Source organism: Eufriesea mexicana, unplaced genomic scaffold (genome assembly GCF_001483705.2).
Source record: "Eufriesea mexicana isolate 0111107269 unplaced genomic scaffold, ASM148370v2 scaffold221, whole genome shotgun sequence".
Classification (NCBI taxonomy): domain Eukaryota; kingdom Metazoa; phylum Arthropoda; class Insecta; order Hymenoptera; family Apidae; genus Eufriesea; species Eufriesea mexicana.
The window spans coordinates 378,004-386,013 of NW_016908377.1; positions in this window are offsets into that span (position 1 = coordinate 378,004).

The window sequence follows — 8,010 nt, forward strand, 5'->3', positions numbered from 1 at the left end:
TTTAAATATATTTATTTTAAAAATACTAATTATATTAGTTATTATGTTATTTATTTTAAAATATTAATTATATTTATTTGGGACTTTATTTAATATTTAATAAGGTGTTGAGTGTCAACTCTATTGCGATGATCAGTTTCTCCTTTCCTTCTTTTATTCGAAAAATTTGTGTCAAAAGATCGAATACTAAAGATTGCACCATCGCAATGTTTCCATCTTTGACACGTCGTTTCGTTCTATGGGAGACGCCGCCATAGCAAAAGGGTTAATTAATTTATATCATTAATTACGATGTAACACGATGTCTTTGATGTATACAAATTTTAATTTTCGATTACGTCGGGGAAGTAGCAGTTGCTAGATGTTTAGACAAATTGGCGAAGCCCGCTGGAAGATTATGCAACTTCCGCCATTGTCGTTTCATGGTTGATCGGAACAAGGTCGACTGGAAAGTGTAAAGGGGATGTTAAAGATGAACGAGCGTTTCGTGTGCGTTCCATTAATCTTGAATTACCACCAGTTACACGCACGTTTTACGCGTTTCATCGTGAAGACACGATGTCGGTGATTGATCGATTTTTGCAAAATATATCGTACACATATCGCGATAATTGTCTGTATTATTCCATTGTTTCCGTAATCGTGTACTGTTTATGGTAATTGATTACTATGATATAGTTCACTGTATTACTGACATTAATATTTTTCTCTTATTTTTCTCTTCAACACCTCAAATATTTTTGTAGGTTTGTATAGGGTGCTCCAAAATTCGCGCAAGATTTGAATTTCCCGCCATTTGTGCGGTAAAGTGTCGTCAACGAAGAACAAAAGACAGCGTGACAGCTGACAGTTCAGGGTTATTAAAAGTAGAACGCTACATGAAAGAACAACGTGCCTTCATTGTTGAGAAATATTTACAATTTTTAATTAAAAACCTGTGTTTTCTATCAAAATTACTTCTTGCGTCAGTTTTGGGACACCCATAGTAGAATGAGTATTATTCTTTTATTTCCTGTCCATAGTAATCGATTATTATGATACAGTGAATTACTGTATTAGTCGTATTTTTATTCTTCAGTTATAGAATTTTTTCCGTGTCCCAAACATTCCTGTAAATATCTGTATGAGAATTAATACAGCGTCCTTTTAATTACATGTTGCTCATGGTAATTCATTATTATTAAATTACATTACATTACAATTAGATTTTCATATAAATATAGCATTCTATTACAATTAGAATTTCTACAGATTTATACATCACAATAACTTATGTCTTAATTCGTTAGTATAAATTAAATTAATTACATTTCGAATAATTAAAAATAAATTATATCATGGGAACAAATAATTTTATTATTTATCAGATTCTTCAGTGTTGTCGATATTTTTCATTTAAATAATTTCCCTAGATTTACTATATATCATTACAATTTACTATATATCGACTACAAAATAATAAAAGGAGTTAACAAATTAAATTATTCAATTAATTTAAATTATAAATAAATATTATTAATAAAAACACGAGGCCGGTCATTTTGTCCCGAGTTTCTAGTCTCTAATTCCGGCAAGCATTTGCTCTTCGATTTCTCGAAATTATTATTATAACACACTCTATCATCCCCACACTATTCATTCATTTAACCCAATACCCACAGATATCGAAACCCATACACATTATAATACTCAATATACAATAACAGGAGCAAAATTGATATCTTCCTTCGATCTCGCTCAATTAACACTTCAAACTAACACCCACAGCTTTCGATCCCATCAAATTAACCAAAAACCAATTTCATCATCCCCTCTCCCTGCCTGACTCTTCATTCCACGTAAACTCGGTCCAGCAAAATCGAAAGTAAAACAATCTCGAAGTATCAACAACCCCGAAAGTTTGCAAAACAGAGCCAAATCACGTGAACAACGTTCGAGACAGCCTTCCGATTTGCATAATACAGCCACCCCTTCTAACGTAAATCAGAAACTACTTATTATCGTATCGCTTGCAGCCCCGCCACGGCAACTCGAATTCGCTCGAGCTGATCGTTCTCCACTTCCTGTACGACTGGGGACCAATAAAAATCCGGAACTCGCGGCTGCCGAGGGGGTTCCAATCGAATTTGGCAGTGCGAGCCCGCTATGATCGATCGAAACGAGATCGTCCCGCTCGTGGACCTTCTTCCTCGTCCAGCAGACGAGCAGAGAAGGGAAGAGGGACGAAGGGAGAAGGACTTCCGGATAGAGGGAGTTGAACCACGTTTCCAGGATTCGTGAAAAACGGGGAATCGATCGGGAAGACACGTGCACGCGGCGCGTTCGGCCGACTGAAAGTAAAAGCCCGCAATGCGGGGAGACTACTGCACCTCTCCGCGAATTGTTTGTGGCTTTTGGCCTGGCTCTCGGTCTCGGGCTAGATGGATGGCGACCTGCAGTTGCTGATGCTGCTGCAACTTTGTTAATGTTAGTTAATTCGAACCCTCGAGGAGCTTTCGTACTCTCGGGGATCAGGGTTCCTCTGACGGATTGGTGTTTTATGGTTAGCAGACAGGTATGTTGGATTGCAGAATGATCGGCGTTTGTCGAACTTGAAAAGGGTTCTATATGTTGCGAGTTTGTTGTATAATAACCGTGTACTTATTGTCGCGTCGCGAAATCGAAATTCTCGTAATTCCGACGGGTTGTAAGGCCGTCTCGCGACTACGACACGTGTTGCCCGCCAAATTAATATCGGGCAACTGTTTAAGTTGCACGAGCAGAAAAGAGTCGTATCTACGACGGTCGACGTTTCGAAAAGAACCGTGGCGTGTTATTGATTTGAATCGGTTAGACGGAGTGTTTTAGAGAGACCCGACGTCTCTCAACTTTCGTATGGAACTGTTAGGAGAGAACCCGTGTCTCTCAGAGCTCGTGCGGAAGTGAGCTCCTCGATCTTCCTAAGATCGGCCTTAGGAAAAATCGGGAGCTCGCCAAATATGATTGGCTGTCTTTGACCAAGGGCGTTCCCTTGGTTTGCAAATCCGTGACCTTGGAGTAAGGGAAGGTTCCCCCGAAAAACAACGATAGCGGAGGAAACCCTCTCCTCCAAGGTGGGGTACCTGGGGTCCACCCGCGCGCTGGTGACCCATCGGTCGTTTGTTACCCCTAGCGAGGGCCTGAGGCTTCCAACGTGTGCGGACCACGTGGAGCCCTCAGGCCTATTGTCAGCCAAGTCTTAAGAGCCGTCGCCTAATTTCGTTAAATTAGGGATTTCCAGGATTCTCGTGTTCCGCGACACGAGAAGTCAGAGAAAAAAGGTAAAGCATTCAAACATGCTGAAGGCATGGAGCGGAAAATTCCGATGCCGAATTGTTCGACCCTAAGACCTGGCTGTTGGAAGACCGTAACGGGTCTTCCTTGTTCCACGACGCAACACTTATGTAGGATCGGTTTGGGTGGATTGGCTAAAATAGTGCTGTTTTACTTCTTAATAAAATACAATAAGCTTACACGTAGACTGACGGCTATGAAACAAGAGAGATCCGCTACGGGTACACTTGACATTGACTTCTTGCTAACCCACTGGCCTACTCTTAGCAACTTCCAAAAGACTCTTTGCGACCGTTCAAGACTGTAAACTGTTCATGACTGACGACTGTGGGGACTGGCTGCTCGCGCCCTTGCACCCTTATTTAAGGCATTCACTCTGTCCTTTTCCATATCCAGGCTTTCCTTTCCAACGCAACCTCGGTGGGCCAGGTACTTCAACCACTCTGCACGCTTCCCTAAACTTTCGCTCGATTCTACCATAAATATTCGTTGCAGTCAAACCTCTTACACATGGTCGCTTTCATTCTAAGCCCAAACACACTTCACATCCTTTCAGGGCCATACTTATCCCAATCCCACATTTATTATAAAATTATAATGTACACACGTCTTATATCCTAATTGTTCACTCTCACGCTTCTTATAACAAACGGAAACTCCTTATAACACATTGACTCTGATCCATAGCAATTGCACAACACCACGTATTCCAGATCTTCCACTCGCACTTACATAACTGCGGAAAGCATACATATGTACGTAAAAAACATACATATCTACATTCGTGCCATTACTCGACCTCAACAACAACTCGACCTCGGAACAAAGACGCTGAGTATGTACGTAAAAACACACATATCTACATTCGTGCCATTACTCGACCTCAACAACAACTCGACCTCGGAACAAAGACGCTGTGAAAATAAAAATACAGAAAATTTATAAAATTAACATGAAATTTAGGTACAATTCTGTCTAAGAAGTTCGTATGAGAAATATTTGGAAATTTAATTTAAGAGATATCCGAGGAAGTGTAAAAATGTTACAAATTGTTGAAAATTACGGAATTTGAATTATAAACTGGAAGAAATTGTTACAAAAATGAAAGAAAAAGAAATTATTCGAAAATTCTCGATACGAGTTCACATTTGCCAGCTACTGTACGTTTCAACAAGAGCAGAAAAATATAGGAAGCATCGTGAGGTGTTATTATATATCCTGCCTGTAACGCTGCTTCTTCTGTCCAATCGAAAGTCGATTTTGCCATAGCTTTCCTTGCCGCCCACACTTCGAGGTGCAGACGCACTCGTTTTCCGCGTGAAAGTCACGTAAAAACGAACAGCAATAGCTGGACCGTTCAAGAAACTCGGATATATCCGATGGATACGACACTAAACCAACGTCACAGCTTTGACAACTTCGAGAAGTTCGATCAAAAATATATTTTCGTATTTATCAATTTTTATATAGACAATTTATTACGTAATTAATTATTTTTTACATAGAAATAATTACCTTCCCCTATCTCTTTCTTCATTTACATAATTACAAAATATTTCATGTTCTCCTAATTTTTCTGCTTTCAAAATTAATTATAAATTTGCTTACACTTTGTTTCTACAAATATTTTCAAAAATACTTTCAATAAGTTAAATAAAGATGTAATAAATAAATTATTTAATTAGCACTTAATTAAATCGAATATTTATATAATTACTTTGCAGAAATAAAATATTTAAATAAATCTTTAAATAATTCGATACTTAAAACCATTTATCTAATTGAATTCGTAACTCGAATCGTAACACGTATAAAATGTCTCTTCCTCGAATAATTGCCATCTTCTCCAATTATTCATTAATTATTAAGAGGAGCGTTACTCCATGATCTGAAAATTCCTCTTGTCCCTTTAATCCCTAAAATACATATTCGTTTCTCTATTTCCCATTTTCGTATATTTCTCCACTTTTCAAATCAGTAATATTTATATAAATAAATTTTGTTTTTAATATACAAGTGTATAAATATCTACGTAGATACATAGAGATACTTTCAATGAAATTTCATTTATAGAGCAACGTATTTTATCATCGATCCTCGTGCTTCCTTCCATAAACAATTATTTATGTTTCAATTATGTAAATAATTCCATTCATCACTTTCTATCATTTTCCTATTTATTTTTCTTCCTTCATTTATTCGCGTATATTTCGTGCTAATATTTTCACTTCGTCGACCCAAAGCGACCAGGATATTCGCATCATCCCTCGTCCGGAAGTTTTCAGTTTAATTAACGGATATGAGATACCAAATTGTGGACATATTCTATCTGGTATGGAATTATCGACGAAAGATGCGATTACCGTGGCAACTCAATTAGAATCTCGATTAGTTTCTCACACCCGGCCCGTCGCTGTTACTCACTCGCGCCATCTGCATCGACCTTGCGCCTCTTCTTTCCCGCCAAGCCTCGCGTCGTTTAGCTTTTTTGCTATAATCCTCTTCCTTCAGAGTCCCGTATTTTCGGAAATCTGCGAAGCTTACGAAGTTTCCACGAGGAATTGATTTTAAATCGATTTTTCATTCGAGCGAAGCCAGAGACAAATTCTTATCGAGGAGAGAAAAGTTTGATTGGAGGATCGTTTGGTTTTGCTTCCTCTGGTATCTTTTTTTTTTTTTTAGGAAGGAGGTTGTTCGTTGGATAACTTGATTAATCGAACTTGCAGTGATTTTGGCAGAAAGATTGAAGATTTAATTTGATTTCATATAATGTCATATGGATTAAAGGTTAGCTCACAAAGTTAGTATTAGTATAATGGTATTTTTGAGAAATCAGTACGGGACAAGAATATTTAATAAATGAACAGGAGTGTGTTTTTGTTACGCATGACACGAGAATCAGGACCGATTGCAATATGAAAAAGATAAATATTAATGATTTTCGTGAAAAATTAAATTGAGTTCCTTTTTCAAAAGTCTAACCAGTTATTCTTCTTATTTATACCAATAGTATGATATAATAATTTAAATAATATAACATTCTATAAAATAAATACTTCAAATAAAAGAATTAAGAAAAGAGAAATACAGTGTTTAATAAATTATGTATTGTAAAATAATAATACAGTGATAAATGAATAAATCGGAGAAATATTAATTAATTAATTCCAAAGAATTCAGAGTCACATAAAGTTATACAGGATTAATAACACACGATATTCATATTCCACTAAATCTCTGATTCCATAGATTAAGTACCATAATCTGCAGGACCAAACTACATGAGCTCCATCTCCTCTCTTCTCCAAAGAAACGTGTCTACAAATTGCCACCAATTTCCTGCAATCCAACCGTTGTAACAGAAATCGTCAGACTCGCGTGGAATCACGAACGCGAGGTATTTAATTCAGCCACATGAAATTCAAATGAAAATCATCGATTCGTCGGCCAAATAATATTCAAAGGCACGACCGTCTCGATATGGCTGAAATAATTAACCACTCCAGACGAACATCCAGTCTTCCATCTTTCGCGATCACCGAATCGTTCGGGACTGGCGAATCTAGTGTGATTCCCCTAGGTCAACATCCCCAGACGATCCTGTCGCTTGACGCTTCGAGCCAGCAGCGCAAGAAACGCGAGAGACGCTCGATCCAGGGATCATAAATCTCCGAGTATCGCTGTACCGGCCATCGAGCCTTCTTGCGGCTTTTAAACGAACTCCAGGGAGTTTGCAGATCGTTTCTCGTCGATCGAGCCGCGCCATGGTTATTTTTCACCAGACGGACAATGTTCCTAGATCCGTCGCGGGGACCCAGACGCTGCACTGGGGCGACCTCTGTCGTGATCTGGGCGAACTAGTCGCTCGGGACGGGAGAGCAGATGATTCACCGCGAACTAATCTTCCGAAACTTTTACTTTCGTAAGTGGAGCCCAATACTGTGAAAAATATTTTTCAATTAATGTTACATATATATTATATCGTATTCGTAATCAGTGATTTTGGAAACACGTAGATACCAAATTTCAGCTTTATTAAATATCTCTTTACATTCCTTTCTTCCATTTTGTTTTCGCCATTTTATTCTTTTTTTTATTCTTGACTTCGAATTCGTAATCAACACTCAAAATCCAAAGATACCAATGCGTGCACAAATAAAGGATATCTTCATATTTCGGTTAGATTTGCAACGAAATTCTCTACTGTGCATCGTGGTGGAAGATGTGCATGGAAATGGAAGATGTTTCTCTGTGCCAGTGTTTCTCAATGCTTTCAGACAGCCACACATTTTAAAACTAGTTTCGTCTTTACAATACACTACAATCGCTAAACAGAAAATTTTTGGTTACCCGAAATGACAATACGTTGTAGTGATCGGCCTACGAATTATATTTCTCAAAATAATGAATACCTTCATTACCAAAAAAATTGTAACTAAGTTTTAGCAACACACTAGTTGAGAAACACTGTTTCAATCCCTTTGAGTCCCACATCGAATTAGTATGAACGTTCCGATTAATTTTATCCTTCCTCATTTTTGTACACAAAGTATCGTTTGCCCTGCGTTTCAATTTGACATAACGAAAGTATGTTATCTTAGATCAGTTACTAATAATAAAAATTTTAAGATAAAATGAAATTATTGTCAGTGTTTTGAAGCAGTTTTAAATATCATATATTAGGTCACAAGCATTCGT